At 34.5% G+C, this 17,264-nt stretch overlaps 1 pseudogene; it reads right to left on the bottom strand.

Annotated features, from left to right (window-relative positions):
* Nucleotides 1-11,369: 11,369 nt before the first annotated feature.
* LOC100650352 lies at nucleotides 11,370-15,797 on the bottom strand (annotated as a pseudogene).
* Between the last annotated feature and the right edge of the window lie 1,467 nt (nucleotides 15,798-17,264).

Raw genomic sequence — 17,264 nt, 5'->3', positions numbered from 1 at the left:
TGCTGTGTATCGCATAAACACATCTCCAGCATAAACAGTATGGCACCCATTAATACCTTCGACTAGTCATTTTAATCGTTCCAGTCTTTTAAATTTTATCTAACCTGGAAAGAATTAGAAATCTCATTGTTGTAACGTCCTCCTTTTTTTATTCTCTTTTCCCTCGTATTTTTCTTTTATTGCACAACTTAATTGTTTGAATATCAATGTCGTTTTCTATGACAGGATGTTGTATTTCTTGAATAGACGAATGCTAGATAGAAGTATATTGGCTTAATTAACGGTACATATAATAATTAACAAAACGCATTCGCTTTGTTTCTGGAAGATTTACTTTCTATAACATCAAACTCTACCCGCGTGCTGGTGTGTACATGAAAATTTAATAACATTATAGATATTTTTTTTTAATCCTTCAAGAATGACAATCATCCGCCAGTTGCACATATGTGCATCAATTTATATGTAAAGTATTTTTATTAAATTCTATGGTTTACTTATTTTATGAAAAGTCACTAGTCTTACACATTATATCAATCTTAAACAATGGACTGTCTTAACATTTTCATAATCTTCTTTAAATGCTAAAACGTTGCGAACAATTTTTGTGATACTTTCCCCGAGTTTAAAGTGATATAAAAAGTTTACGCGTATATTTTAATTATTCATGATGGTCCGTAACGAAGTTTCAATATTTCTATTAGAAAGCTTGTTAACTTCTTAATATATGTGCATTATAGCGAAGTAGCTGGGTACTTTAATGTGGCTGATAATAATTGACAATAGGTCAAAATTTAGTTGATGGTATTGACCTGACAATTTCAAATTTCGGATAAACCATCTTTCATACGTACTAATCCTTTCTCGTGTCTGTAAATCACTATTGCGATTTATGACGCGGGAAGATCAGTTATATCGATGACGCGAAGGTAATTCCCATCTACAATCATTTGCGGACTGTATGCTACAAATTCTCTGGTTTTGAAGAGATTCTATTTAGTAATCGTTAGACTGCCACTAAAGAGATTATGCACTTGGTTGTCGTATACCATTCCATATCGAATTGCACCTTCTTTCATTACGTTACCAATTTTTTTTCCAACTTACAGTATTTTTTATAACTTCTGCATATACTTGTTATATCACTATCATTCGAAATATTTTCATATATCATTCGAAAGCTACGATCATTTTGTACACTTTAACAATAGTGCTATGTATACTACAATTTCTAGAGATAAATGTGGGAGCATTATCGAACGATAGCAGAAATATCTACCGTTGTCATGCACAAACTGATATGCACAGTCCATGTCCCCACGCTGTAACCGTTCCGCGTCTGAATAGATAATACAAATGCTAAGTGTCTTTGCCGGAACGGAATCGTGCTGTAACCGTTCCGTGTCTGAGCAGATAATATAAATCCACCTTTAGATGTCAGATTGAAACATCTTTCAACGCAGCAGTGGCGCGGTCTTGTCCAAAATAGAACACTGAACAACGAGAGAACAAGAATCAGTGCTACATAGCAATAATAAATCTGACAATTTCATAACAAAACAGCTACTGCTTGATGATAGAACATTTGTAATAGAATGATGTATGGAATGAACAAATGTAGAGAAGTCTTAGTGGTGATACCGTGAAAGATCAAAGCTGACGATATCATCAATCTGCATTTATACATCAAAAGAAATCCTATATTTAGCATATCACGCGAAGGCATGGTGTTAGGATGTTCAGTTCATGGGAGATTTTTAAGAATCTTAATAACGATTTAATAAATTGGATTTGAAATCAATTATACGTCTAGCTAAAAGTAGACATATATATATGTCGAATTGTCGTTTGGATTTCGAGCGCGAGACGATTCTTCGTTAGCATTTGCCATCATGATGTTCAATAAAGGTTGTATTTACATAAAATTATATTTCTTTACAAAGTTTGATAAATAATTAGTTTAACGGTTAACTAAGATAACAAACAATAAGTAAACAAATGCTTTTAATAATATTCTTGGGTTCTGTAACGAATCCACGGTCAACGGGAAACTTTCTGTACGTTTTAATATATTTTTGATAGCACACTGACACGTTCACTCAGGCACAGGGTTTCTCTAAGACTGACTCCAAGACGATGACAGTAAACTCTCCAAGGAGATTGCAAAATAAAAGACAGATACAGTTACATATATCAAATACATATCGATCGGGAATATCAACAAATTCCCAAGCGCCGTAACTAGGCAGTTCCACATAAACCAGCATTGCTCCTGATCAAGACTTGATTGTTTATACAGCGTATCCCTTAATACTGGAACCTCCTTTGTAAAACATTTCGTTCATCCCGTGACCGTGGCTACGTTCGGCAACCAGTTATGTCACCCCGAGCCCAAGTATTGAGAAATCTTCCAAAAGAAAGGCTCGATGTCTCTACATCTCCGACATATATATGTCGAGTTCTCATTGGCATTAGGGGCGTGTAACGAATCTTCATTTGGATTAGCCATTGTTGTTATACAATATAGATGATATTTACTGGTACAAATATGATTAGTGGCGATTAGATACTCGAGATGCTAATGACAATGATCTTAGGTTCAATAACGAATCCACGGTCGACGGCACAGTAAATGCGCTTTCTTCCAAATTCTAAGTCGAACTCAACTTACTTGTCCACAATTCAAGTGTAATTCAACTTACTTGCCCACAGTACAAGTAGAACTTAACTAACTCTTTCAGTCCAAGTGGAACTGCACTTATATACTCTTTGCTGTATCTCTCTGTACCCCTCGGGTCAACTATATTTTTAAGGAGAGCTATACAACTACTCCATATCTCTATTAGGTAAAAACGTCCATCCCGTGACCGTGGCTATATTTAGCGACCAGTTGTCACTTCGAGTCCAAGCCTACTGTTATAGATCTCTGGCAAACATAATCGGATTAAATCATAAACAACTACTTCTAAGTTTTATTATTTAATTATTATTTATTATTTTATTATTTATTATTATTTATTATTTTATTATTTTATTATTAAGACTAAAACATTGGGGATCTTCTCAAACATTTCAAAAGAAAGGTCCCGATGTCCTGTCATCTCCGACATATATATACATGTAAATCCAATCAAATAAACATCGCTCGTCTCAATCTTTCTATAGATTTGTCGCTATTACAGGTACCTCCCTCAAAACGGAATAAGTTCTATTCGTAATATTTTTTCAAACAACGAATAGTTTCATTTATAAGTTACAGTGGAGCAGCTTGTCTAGGATGATTTTAGTAAATGGTCCTTCGTGTCGGATACTCAGCATTTGGTAATGTTTGCGATCAGAACGGTTCGAAGGAAGCATAAACGAATAAGAAGGAGAAATAGAATGGATCAGAGGATGTTTATACGATGAATAATGTGATAATTAAGGGACTCTATAATGTGGGATGTGTATGCAAATTAAAGGTTATGTCTCCTGGAAGGTGAAATTTGCTCTGATTGTCCAACTGTTGACCGGTCCTCTCGTATGTATTCCGAGCTCGATCTTTCTCGGTGAAGGAACACAATCTAATTCAAGGATTTCGCTGGCCTGAGTTGTAATTCCAACGGTCTTTCCCGTGCTGTTGTACCGCCACAACTGCTTTCGTTATATTCGTTCACTATATTTGGCTGCTGATATTAGGCTCGTAAAATGAAGGGTTAGGGTCGAAAATCCAACACTTTGTGCACTGTATCATTTTAGGAAAATTTGTGACATTGATTTCCACGTGTCCGCACTAATGCAGATTATCGATCAGAATTGTTTGGAGATATCAAGATCAATAACTGTCAAGATTCATCGCTTACGACCCTTCCTTTAACTATCGAAGGTTTATGATTTAATAAATAAGTTCAACGCAATAGCATGTTCTCAATGTTGCAAGACGTTTCCAATTGCAAACTCGATACTCGATATTTGGTACATGTTTGGTCTGTGTCAGATAATGTTCAGCGGTTACGGGTTCGATATTATTTACTTTATGGCGTTGTGTTCCAGCAACGTGACTCGATGAACAACTCAAGCGAAGAACAGCGAACCTTCTGCCACTCATACCATCAGCCACTTCGTACCTTAAACGTGTTGGATTGATTCGGATAGAATTAGTCGGATGGAATTAGAACAACATCCAGTCGGTCTATCGACCTACGATACGAATTCAGGATATTTCGAGAACTAGTGAACGTCAAACCATTTCGTGCTCTGAACGCAAGAGTCGGTTCGAATATCGAAGTCTGATCAACTTTCAGCCGCTCCAATGATCCATGGTCAAGCAGCAGAGCTCGGTCAACCTAGCCACTCTTCTGATTCGCGTTGAAAGTTCCGGAAGCAGCTTTGAAAGCCATACCCGGTCAACACTGTTGCCATTTCGATCCGTAGATTGTTATCGAGAGAAAAGAAGAACGTGGTCCTGGTTAACTTAGCGATGCTTGCCTTGCTCGCTTCTTACTCGTTTGTCGTATCATTCACGTCGTAGTCTGTTTAATGCACAATCGGGAGCATATTGTCGACGAGAAATTGTTATCTTACCTGTATTAACTGATCGCAGTTTCTCATTAAGAAGTCTTTTGTAATTAGTGTTGTCATACTTTCCTTCGATAGACAAGTTTCTTCTATTCTTCAAACTTTTAAATAAATTTTAATAATCTATCTATCGATGAGCTATCAATATAAATAATAAGTACTTAAATTTGAAAGGTCCTATCTTTTGCACTTTGGAATATAGGAATAGAGACTGTGTCTAGGTAATATTCCGTGTGATAAGACGCGATGCAGTTCAATTACGGCTGTGACCATCTAAAATTCACCTCGTTCTACCATTATATGCTCTCTGTGAGCGCCCAACCATTTATGTTCAGCTCCGCTTTTCATGTCCGTTACTCTTCTAAGAATTTGCTTCCGTATTTGGCCGATTATAATACTCCACCGTATAAATTGGCAGTCGAAGTTGAATTTTTTCCGATTTTCATTGTTCCTCTGTCGTTCGCAACGTAAAGTGGGCTTTATTCTTTATGCGCTAGGTTTGTTCTATTTAGATGGTTGTTTCTTAATCGATAAATAATTATTAGAAAATAGAATAAAATGTATGAGAATACAATAAAAGATATATCGGGTTGCTTGAAAAGCTCGAAACGTCTCCGGTAATCGATATTAAGTTCTGTTGTGTGCTTAGCGAGATTGGACAGGAATTATTTACTATGAGCGTCTGTCAAATGATGAAATGCCGAATTCGAACAAATATTGTTCGTAGTTGGATATTATTTGTAACAATCGAAGATAAATATTCGAAAGACAACATTGAGTCTCATGTATCAGCATTGCTTTCATTCTAACTATTTAACAACATGTTAGAGATTTTCAAATTAGATTTTTTCAAAGACATTATTTCGAGGCCACAGTATCTGCCTGACTCCGTTTGTATTATAAATCATTAGAATAGAATTCTATATTTAATAAATATAATTGTTACCAAAACTTATTATCTCTTAGAATCTTGATTATCGTTCGAATCAATCATGCGACAAGAGTTAGTCGCACTGGATGCAGACAATCATTCGAGTTCGTATTTCGACAGCAATCGATTGAAGTCACGCCTCCGATATAATCCATCATTTGGGATGACACAATACATTACATCTTCCACTCGCTCTCGGTATTGAAACAGTTACCCGATATATATTTGACGAGCAACCAATGGTGAAAGAATCACATATCACGATGGTTAACTTGAGATTTACAAATAAGAAGGGAAATAATTTATATGGTGCGATCGCAATTCAAATCAGATGTCATTTTGTGTTTAGATAGTGCTCGGAAAATCTAGTTTCGTTTTAGAGGAAACTGGGACGGAAAAAAGGTCGATTGTGCAATTAATTTTCCCAAACATTAAAAGCTAGGTTGAGAAAACACAAAAATCAATCTGTTATCGTTTGTTCATAGAGTTATGTACAAACAATGTGGTATTTGGCGCTCAAAATTAGAAACCAAAAAGGAGAGAAAAAATACATCGTCGTCAAACTGAAAGTGAATTACAGTCATATAATGCACAAGATGTATGATGATATACTGGCAATATGGTATATATATAATATTATATATATTATAGTCATATTATATGATTATAATTCACCTTTTGTATATACGTACCTTTTTTCATTTTTCTTAATTTTTAATTTTAAGTGCTTTAAGTTATTACATATATATACACATACAAATCCTTAGGGTAAATCAGACGATCGATTCTGGAAGATCGAGTTTATCTTGGAAATAATCTAATTAAATACAATAACAGTTAATAACAAATCTACTACAAATTTTACTTGGAAAATCGAGAACCGATTTTCTAAATTACTGTTCTTCTCTCGTGATCTATTCTATTCAGCAAATGACTGTTAGTAAAACAAAAGTAAAAATGTCGGCTGGCGGGTAGTTTTAATTCTATAGAATTTACATATACATATATATATATATGGGCAGAATATGGAGCATAATAAGATAATAAAGAAATTAATAAATTAATAAAAATCGTCAATGTGTATAAATACAAATACAGTAAAGAGGATTATTCCAAATGTGAAAAGGGGAATGGAATTACGAGGCAAGCATTTTTGTACGGAGAAATGAATCTTTGCGAAAAGTGTTAATTATATTTTATGAACAGAATAACGAGATAATGATATTTAATAGAATGATAGAGCGTATAAAATATTGTGTCGCCTAAGTTTGAAACTGATAAAACAGTACCACTTATACATTTTTGTTCTGTCATCACTTGCCACTAAAAAAAAAATTAGATACTTTATTGCAAGTGGCAACTATTAATTACCGACTAATATAGTACAGAGTAATTAAACACTAAGGAAAATAGAAATATTATGATCTCCGTCATTAACCATCATCAACAATAAAGATATTTAGGAGTTTCGAGACAACTTGGGAGAACTACCACATAAGTTGAAAGAACTATAAATCTAGAATTTAGAAAAGATCGTGTAAACGTTAAAACGATTCACGCATTGGTGAAATTCAACAAAGTTGGTGATTTTTTGTTATAGAATAAGCTATTAACAATAAGATGAACATCTTATAAGAAAATATACAGAAAAGATAACGTTTCAAATCGAACGATTGTGGTAATTGGATTAAAAAAATTCATATATTCTAGAACGACGAAATTTTAGAACAGCTACTGTAGAATATAGACCTTTATGAGCTTGAAATAACGAATTCATAGTTAGCCGTTGAAAAACACTGCTAATAGTTATCTGTTTCGCTGAAACTGAAGACCAGAATCAGGCATTAGAGAGTGCGTAATGATAGATGGTGTTGCGTAATGGACATCAAAAATTGAGTAACGTGGGAGAAATATGAAATTCGTGTGCATGTTTAATCAGTTGGATTATACGCACACTGAAATTTATGTATTCTGAAAGTTGAAACAAACATTATGGACTTTTGTTGAAAACATGCTGAATCTCGGATGTTTAAATAAAAACAGTAAACAACGTTGCTTTATGCAAACAAGCGTTGATATGATCAGAGGAGAAACAAGCAGCTTTTGCGGCGTGGAAAATATGGAAAGTAAGAATAGAGGTTATACATATAAGAGCAGGTGACTTTGAGTTTAAAAGAAATATGCGCTTGAGAATTTTCATATAGATTTATCGTAACCCCAAGATTCTTGAAACGGTAATCATAGTAGTTTTCTGTTTATATACTTCGAACAGGTATACATATACACGTTATATAAAAATTCACATAGTCTTCTTTAATTTTTAGGATCGATAAAACGTGTCAACATAAATATGTATATATATATTATAGATTGTCAAAAAAGTTTCTTTCGTTTCATAAGGTAATAATAGATGAACAACAATTTCTGTTTTATATTATTTTATTGAATTAGGTGTGATCTATTTCATTTTATTTCTCTTATTATATTCGTGCATAATTCAATAAAATAATATAAAACGAAAAACATTGTGCCTGTATTATTTGCTTATAAAACGAAATGTATATATGTATATGTATGTATATGTGTATATATACCATATGTATATGGTGTAATATATCGTTTTTGGAACTACAATTTAACGTAACTCGCTGGATATTGTTTTAAGCGTTTCTTCGGCCTAATGATAAAGGATCCATTAATTCATCAGGATGGATAGGTATTTATATATCTTACAACTAGTGTAATAAATTCCACTTACGATGCGATCAGAGAATGACGCCATCAGAAAATCCGCCGGCATCGATTTATGTCGAAACTGCTACATGCAGACATGAATTTACGTTGATGCAAGGAAAAATAAAATGCCGAACGGGAATGTAAATGCAAACTGAAAGCTTAAAATACAGAAAAAATCTATCAGACTCCATCAAGATAACGATATTATTATTGAATAAATATTTGAAATAAAAGAGATAGAAAAAAATATTTATAATAGTTTTATATATTTCCGTAGTTCTCTTTATCTATTTCAAACATAATTCTTTTAGTTGTAAAAAAGAAAAAGGGACATTTTAACACATTCGCAGCCGATGAGTCTGACACACGAGCCTTAGCTGTTCGTCGTTTACAATTTCCAAGAGTCCATAGCCGAAGCGTCGCAGAATTTCGCTGTTAGATTGCCAGTGAATATGCAAAATTTTGCTGTGTCATATCATGGTGTGATATAAAATAACTTTGTAGAGATCTGTTTGCCAGGCCATCCAACAGTTTCCAAACTGCCATGTAATGCACCTTATGCGGCTTATGACTGCGATATTATAGCATTAATAATTTAGAGAAGCATGTAACAACAAATAGTAAAGTACTAGTCATTGCAAGGTGCGCGTAACTCATTGTGAATATGAAACAAGATATGGTAGAACCGTGTTAACAGCAACTAGCCGCAGGTTTTGAAATGACGTAGAACCACGTTGCCGGTTGCGAATGTGTTAAGAATATTTCCTATGGTTTGTCATCTTGTAACATTTTCTTAAAACATGCAGCAAAAATATCTGGTTCTTTGAAGACGACGTGACTAATTGCAGAAGGAGTAATTGATAGAAACAAGATAACGCCGATCGCGTTAACAACGTTGGATGAACCGCGAAGCTTCTAATCGTAACGGAACTTGTTACGTTTCTGTATATTATGTGGCTCGAAGATCTCGTTTTCTTCTTAAATTGCAACGAAACTAAGCAAGACAAGGGAAACAAAATGCGTAGTGATTTATTACGAGATTTCCTTTTGGTATCACTTGAGATGAATTTCAACGAAAATGTTGAAATAATAAGCGGAGAACGACTTTCGAAAACGTGTTAGAACAAAATCGAGATAAGAGAATTATAAAAAAAAAAAATAAATAAATAAGGGAAACATAAAAATAAATAAATAAAAGGAAAATTAAGTAGCAGGAAAATGAAATGGAATGAAACAAAAATATCCGAATGACAGCATTGGGATAAGAGGAAAAACAATGGGAAAGAACGAGATAAGGCCGTAGTATTAATGGTGACGTTTAAAGATAAAATAAAAATAAAACGGGAACGGAGATCTAGAGAAATACAGAAACAAGAAAGAAAGGAAACCACGAACAGGAAGGAAAGCCTTTATACCAGTGATAAAAGTTAAAGGTTGCTAGATCGGTTGGTTCACCGAGACAACTGAAGATGACGAAGCTTAGTCTTTTTCTCACAGTCTTCAAATTGATGAATCGAGCTGGATGATAGGAGCTTAATACTTGTTTTCATTCGTCAATAACTTCTTCGATTCTTTGAAAATAAGGAAACTAATGCTAAAACAAATTGATAATTTAAGATTAATTGTAAAAATAACAGAAGAAAATAAATAAAATAAAGATACTCTGATGCTTTATTTTATAGAAATGTTACAAATTTATCTCCGATTTATCTATTCTTTCAAACGATCGAAATAAGTAGATCGATGTATTTGAGTAAGATAAAGAGGATCCCTTTCGGTATATCTTATAATTTTTTTCTCTTCGTTATCCGGTATCGTATTATCCTCGTACATTGGGTAATTCACGTAATTGTAGCAAGCCATATTTTCTTCTCGGTTGATATTAGAAAAAAATGTTACAGAAAAGAAATGAATGGCACTATTTTTTTTTAATATGAAAATATGCATTATTTATTGCATCAATCGAATCGCTTCCTTAGCTTTAGCCTTTAACAGGTACTTTAAGTGTAATTTTATAGAACACCATATTAGTTTACTAAATAGAGCTATAGGGATGAATTTGATCTGACTTAATGGGCCTTTTTGCATAAATAACACTATCAAAGGAGATTTCCAAAACGATTTTGATGAAATTTATACGGAATATAGTTCTCGAAAAAATATTTGATCTGTATTTTTATTATCACGTATTTTATTATTTTTATTATTTTAGTATTTTATTATTCACGTTTAGAGGATGAAACAGCCCCTGAAGTTGGAGATGTAAAATGCATTTTTCTCAATATTTTCTCAATATAACTCTGTGTGGCAGAAAAAAACGTTGTATGCAAAAAATTGCTTGTTTTTTTTTAGTGGTAAATTGAACTACATAAATTGTATTTCAAAATGTCTATCTATTCAAAAATTATAATAAAAATTGATATTTTTCTGGTAATTTCTTGCACAAAATATAATGCTACTTACGTCTAATTTCGTTTAGTTCAATTATAAGGTAAACTATAAATTATAAAGTAGGTGGATATCGTGAAATTTTCTATTATAATATTTTTTGTTAATAATAGTAAAATGTTTGTATTCAAGATGAATAAAACTGTTTCATTTTCAGCATTTAGCAACAAGATTCAGCAAAATGAATCCTAATCCATTTTTTAGCCACCAACAATTCAGGATTTAAGAGTAGGCCATAGTCTTGAAGAATCTACAAGTGCGAGGAGCCTTACGTTATTGGTCAATAAAGAAGTTGCAATCGTACAGAACAGGTTGCATAACATTAGCTATAACCTAGAATACGCCATATCCGGAGACAGTCCTTTGACCACCTTTGCATTTATTGTAGGAGTAGCTTTTATCGATATCAAATACGCGAATACCTTCGATGATTGTCCAGACATACAATTACATTTTACCTTATTGGATGTCGTCATCTCCGACGCCAGTAGAAATATTTTTGGGTTGACCAGATAATTTTATGATGCCGTATGTATATGCAGAGCTTCAGGATAAGGAGGCATAGACCGTGTTCCCTACCCTTTTAAGACCTAAGAACAGAGGCGTTATCAAGCTTCGGAACAACAATTCTTTCGATTATCCATTGATTTATCCAAACTATTTCGATGAACCGGAAGATATGACGACACTGATCGAAGGACTATTAAAATAAGAATAGAATACAGAACAAACTGGGCCCTTGGATCCGATATGGATGAGTGTGAATTATTTTTATCTATGTCAGCTGAAGTTCGAACTACGTTTGGGTATAGTACACTGTAAATGTTTGTACATGAGAATATATCCTTTATTGTTTAGTGTACATTTTTATTTTACACGTACGTATGTAGGTCATATATGGTTTTGTGTATCTCTACAATATATTTCTAATCTTTCTACTTAAACTAGAAAAGCTTATAACGAATGTAATATTTTTCACATCTTCAAGCTGTACTTTATTATACTGTATAATCAATCTGTATAATGATTATACAATTGTATTCATTATTTGTACGGAGTATCACATAGCATCAAGGAACCAGTGCGGCTGTGGATTTTGCACATGGAAACGATAAAAAACGTTCTTGCAAACACGTTCCCTATCTTTCTTCGTTCTCGAGTTACAATAAATTAAATTTTTAAATAAAAATTTACAATAAGTTAACAAACTCTATCTACATGCCTTCTTAAGAAGTGTTCATAATAAACTCTTTGCATTTGAACACGAAGTTGCAGACGCTTTATTGTTGTTCTTCTTGCCTTCTCAATTTGTCCAGATATTATTTATGAGAATACCGAATTCTATTCGCAAATAGGTAGGTGAAATTAGTTCAACTACTTCCATCTTCCGATAAAGTTACTTCAACATAGAACTCGCTAAAACTCGAAAATCGGGTCAAATAGGGTGTACGTTCATATGAGCACTGTTTATTGTTTTCATGCGCAAAATTCACCGCTGAAACCATTTCCCGATGCTGCGGGACACCCTGTATATTATAATCAGTGCCATGTGTAATGAAGAATCAAAAATGTGATAAGTGCAGAGCAGGCTTTTTTCACATTGACTACACCGTATATAGCTACGCCGAATCACAGCTACTTCGTTGCACTAGCAATAAACATCACATGGGAACAATGTGAACAAGACAACAACGTGTGTTTTACTTACAATTCACGGTATCATTCTGTTCGGCAATACGTAAGTACAGTGCAGTTCCTTATTTTTATGGGTTCTGTAACACTTGCGTAGTTCGTGATACTTATTCGGATCATTTGGAATGTTTCAAAGTAATGGTAGATCATATAGAACATTTCTTGCAAAATAATAAAAATTTGGGAAGGAAATATGAAAACTTTTTACTTCGCTACAAATTATTAATTTTTCTCCTTAAACTCATTTCAAGATCAACGTCAATCTACGCGTTTGAAATCCATTTTCTACTAGCCACAATGATGCGATGATGAAAGTATGCCATTTTTAAGTATTTTTTAGAAACTTTTCCTCATATATTTGTTTGTATTTGCAAAACTAACAAAGATGTTGAAGTCTACGTTCCCTTCGGCTTTTTATATAAAAAATGTTTAAAAAAAGTATAATTTCTTGTAAGTTTGCCGATAATAGGTAAAATTTACTGTAGTGGTATCAATAGTTTTTGAGAATATTTCGAAATTTATATTCGCAACAATAGTTTCCTTCATTAGGAACAATAGTTTCAGGTCAACAATTACACGAATAAAAAAAATTACTCAAAATATTAATTTCTCGAGTGTCAGTAGTCTGCAGCCAATAGTTGCAACTCTATCAATCACGTTTTCCACACGTTTACTGCCTCGTCTCTTTGAAAAGACTATAACATTCTACTACACTTCCTCTTGGAGGTGCGACTATATCAAAGTTAACTTACGTTCGCATGACACATTACTATATCAAAGGCAAATTACGCTATCATGTTATTGCATAACACTTAGTTTGTATTGTTATACATGTACGAAACTTTCTTGTTATCATAACAAAGTACATGAGATCGTATTACTTTAAACTTTATGATACCTAGAGGACAGATAGAGAACAGAGGAGTAATAGGTTATATATTCGAAGGAGGATTCTTCATATAATTACAATCGAATATCATTAATGTTGACTTCGTTTGATCCTCCAATTTCATAAAACAAGACTATATCTTGAATCGCGCTCCACCATACGTGACAAATAATGAAAATTTATTTTCAGTTCAAAACCGCATGTTTCTATTACGTAATGATATACTACTACCAGTCGCTTAAAATAAATTTACAAAAGTAACAATCAATCCAAACCCTGTCCATTCAACCATTCCTCTTTAACCATGTCGGCACCCTTCTCACCAATCATAATAGTCGGCGCATTGGTATTGCCACTCATTAAATTTGGCATAATCGAACTATCTATGACTCGAAGACCAGCAACTCCCTAAACTCGAAGCCGAGGACCTACCACGGCTTTTGCATCTGACTTAGGCCCCATTTTGCAAGTACCCACGGGATGATATATAGTCATAGGAAGAAATTTGGCTATGCACTCCCAGAAAGAATCACTACACTTGGGGGGAATATGCTTGCAGCCAGGAAATGATGTCGGATTCATTTTGCTTCCGTAACGTCTAAGCGAAGCAGTTTTACTCATCTCGAGTATAACCTTAGCTCCTTCGATCAATACCACCATGTCTTCTGGCTCCTTGAAATAATTCGGATAAATCAATGGATGATCGAATGGTTTGTTGCTTCGAAGCTTGACAACACCTCTGCTTTTTGGTCTTAAAAGCGTAGGATACACGCTCCACATGTCCTTATCCTGAAGCTCTCCATACACAGCGTAGTAGAATTCTCTGGTCAATCCACGAGTCTCTCTAATGATGTCATTGTTCTGTCCCGATGAATAATAAAGCAGTTGTATGTCTGGGAAGTCGTCGGAGGCATTCGCATATTTGGTATCGATAAATGCTACTCCTTCGACATTTCCTAAAGTGGTCCAAGGACCCTCTCCGAATATGACGTATTCTAGTATGTTGCTAATATTATTCAACTTACTCTGTACGAGTGCAATTTCTTCATTCACCAAGAACGTAAGGCCCCCACACTTATATGGTCTTGAAGATTATGGCCCACTCTTAAATTCTGTATCACCGGTATATCGTGTTCCTTTAAGTGTTCTTTAGGTCCTATTCCCGACAACATCAACAACTGGGGGCTATTGATAGTTCCTCCGGAAACGATCACCTCCTTGTTGGCACGTACGCGCAACGTCTTCCCGTTTCTAACGAACTCTACACCATAAGCCTTCTTCGACGATGGTTCTATTAAAATTTTGGTAACATACGCTTCCATGGCAACGTGTAAATTTTTCCGCATCCTGGCTAGCCGCAAGAAGGCTTTCGCCGTGGAGCAACGGCTACCATCTCTGATGGTGCCTTGAGGAATCATAAAGCCACTTTACCGTTCTCCATTAATATCCCTATTCTTGTAACCAATTTCTTGGCCGGCTTGAATGAACTCAGCGGCCAGGGGAGTGCGCCATCGTGGTTCTTCGACGGTTAAATACCCTCCGGTCCAATGATACGGTGTTTTGTCGTAGCTGTGATTTCGATTGTCTTCGGATTTTAGGAAATAAGGCAGCACATTCTAGTAAGACCATCCTGGATTACCTTGTGTTTCCAGATGTCGTAGTCTTTTCTGGCACCACGGACGTAAAGCATGGTGTTTAATCTGCTGCTACCTCCAAATAGCTTGCCACGTGGCCAGCGGCAACGATCATTCTCCATCGCTGTGGGTATAATTTACGTTAAAGTACGTAGAAAGCATTGCGAATAATTCATTAACGAATATTATTGTCGTTTGGTTATTAATTCACGATTATATCTATCTTCGGGTTCGGCGATAGATTCATTCTTCGATTTAGATTTGATATTAGGTATGCCTAAATCTACTTATTGGTACTATATACAAATCTATAAAATACAAGCGGTATTATTTGTAATTAATAAGTCTGCACTTTTATATATTCTATATTTTTATACAAACACATTTATATTATTCAATACAAAGCATTATTAATTATGGCAAGAATACCTATATGTTTTTAGATCTGTCATTTTATCGCCTCTGGTAAGTCCACCGACAAGATACGTTAGAACTGAATTATGATGATTTACGAATGTTTTAGAAAGATTTACTTATTTACACGACTCGTTTGTTCTTATTGCCATAAATTGCATTTTATAATAATTTCTAAGCGTGATATAATTTTATCCATTTCCCTCTATTTCACCGTAAAAAATACAGTGTTAGACTGAATGATTAGGGGATGCAGTATTGTCCTTGTAATTATGTATTTACCGCTTTTATAAGTCGATATAATTCGACACGATTTACCTCGATAGTAAATATTATTGGGTTCCGTCGTGTATTCCCAATCGATTTTGGTAAGCTGTAGATTATCGGCACGAGAAGGAATATCATACACAGCACTTCCATCGTCACCTGCTTCGAGAAGGAGTACGTTCCAATCCTCCATTGCGGACAAGCGACTTGCTACCACGACACCTGTCATCGTGTACAGTTACAGAGCATTTTAATTAAAATATATCTAAGAAATTTTAATCCAATTTAACGTCACAAATATCTTTGACTCGAAAGTGCGTAGCCTAATTTCAAAACATCGAGAGAGATAATTTGTCGAAATTACAAAACGATATTCGCGATAACAAAAAATACGTTTTCGAAGTAAGTATGAAGAAATAACGTACAACACTGCTAATACACCTAGTGGATTGACACTGTTGTAAAAGGAAATTAGACAAAAAATTGCGATCTGTGAATTGTTAAATTTTTGCGTCAATCCCTCGTGATAGGAGCAGCAACATGACCATCTTTGCACGCAAACGCACCGATGCACTTATCTTTGATACACTTTTATCAGATTTAGGACGGAACTTCGCGTGGATAATACGAAAAACCATACCTGCAGAACCACCGCCCACGACTATGAGATCGTAAGCTCGCAATAGCGATTTGGAAGGAACATTCGTCGAAGAGTAAGGAACATTCGAATATATGACGTATAGCAACGCACTTATGAGCATCGATAACGTCGATGTGATCGGTTGTGATCTCATCCCCCCGAAAATGATGCGATTGACGTCCATTTTATTCTTCTCCGAATTCCTTTATCAATCTGTAACATCAATGTTCTATACCTTAATCCACATCTTACTCACGATATAGGACGAAGTGGCAGATAATTATTGTTGAATGCATATTACCATCATTTATTTTATCGGGTCCTAAGGGCTTGATTGTTTCATTGTTAAACCAACCTCTCTCGAATAGGATCTAGCGAAACTACTATTTATTTTTATAATGAGTGTATCGCAACGATTTTAATTGCCAGTGAAACATGTTGATGATTTTAACATTCTGAACAACGTTTTCCTATACCTGCAACCGCTGCGATGTTGCTCAGCCTTATATTTCACGATATTCGCAAAACACGTCATTTAAATTTACGTGACGATACCTCATCATCTCGAAGTAGGCTTAAATGGAGCAACTGAAACTTAATTCACGGATGAAAGATGCAACTATTTTCGATATCGTGCAAGTAAAATAGAAAAAGCGACGGTTTGTAGATTGTGCTAGACTAATAAAAGGTATCATTAAATAATCTTTGATGCATAGATAGCAATATCGGCTGTTGCACTTTACTCTGATTGTCAGTGCGTCAAAAATATTATAAATATAGTTATCGTCACAAAAAAATCGTTTTCTAACCAGAAATTAAAAAAGTATTATACAACACATATGGTATTAAACATAAATTGCTTTGTCCCTTGCGAGCCAAGGCTGAGCAGCGGTTATAAATATGAGAGAAAGTTGTTCAAAATGGTGAGTTTGACGGAGTATTTTGATGTCATCGAATTCTTTGAGGTTTACCCATCTCTGAATAATCACATTTTTTTTTATGTGTGCAGATGATAAGAGAATCAGAAGTTATTTGAAAATGTGGTGTCACTGACAT

Source organism: Bombus terrestris, chromosome 10 (assembly GCF_910591885.1).
Source record: "Bombus terrestris chromosome 10, iyBomTerr1.2, whole genome shotgun sequence".
NCBI lineage: Eukaryota > Metazoa > Arthropoda > Insecta > Hymenoptera > Apidae > Bombus > Bombus terrestris.
Note: the sequence above shows the minus strand (reverse complement) of the source record. Positions and strands in the feature narration are given on the sequence as shown.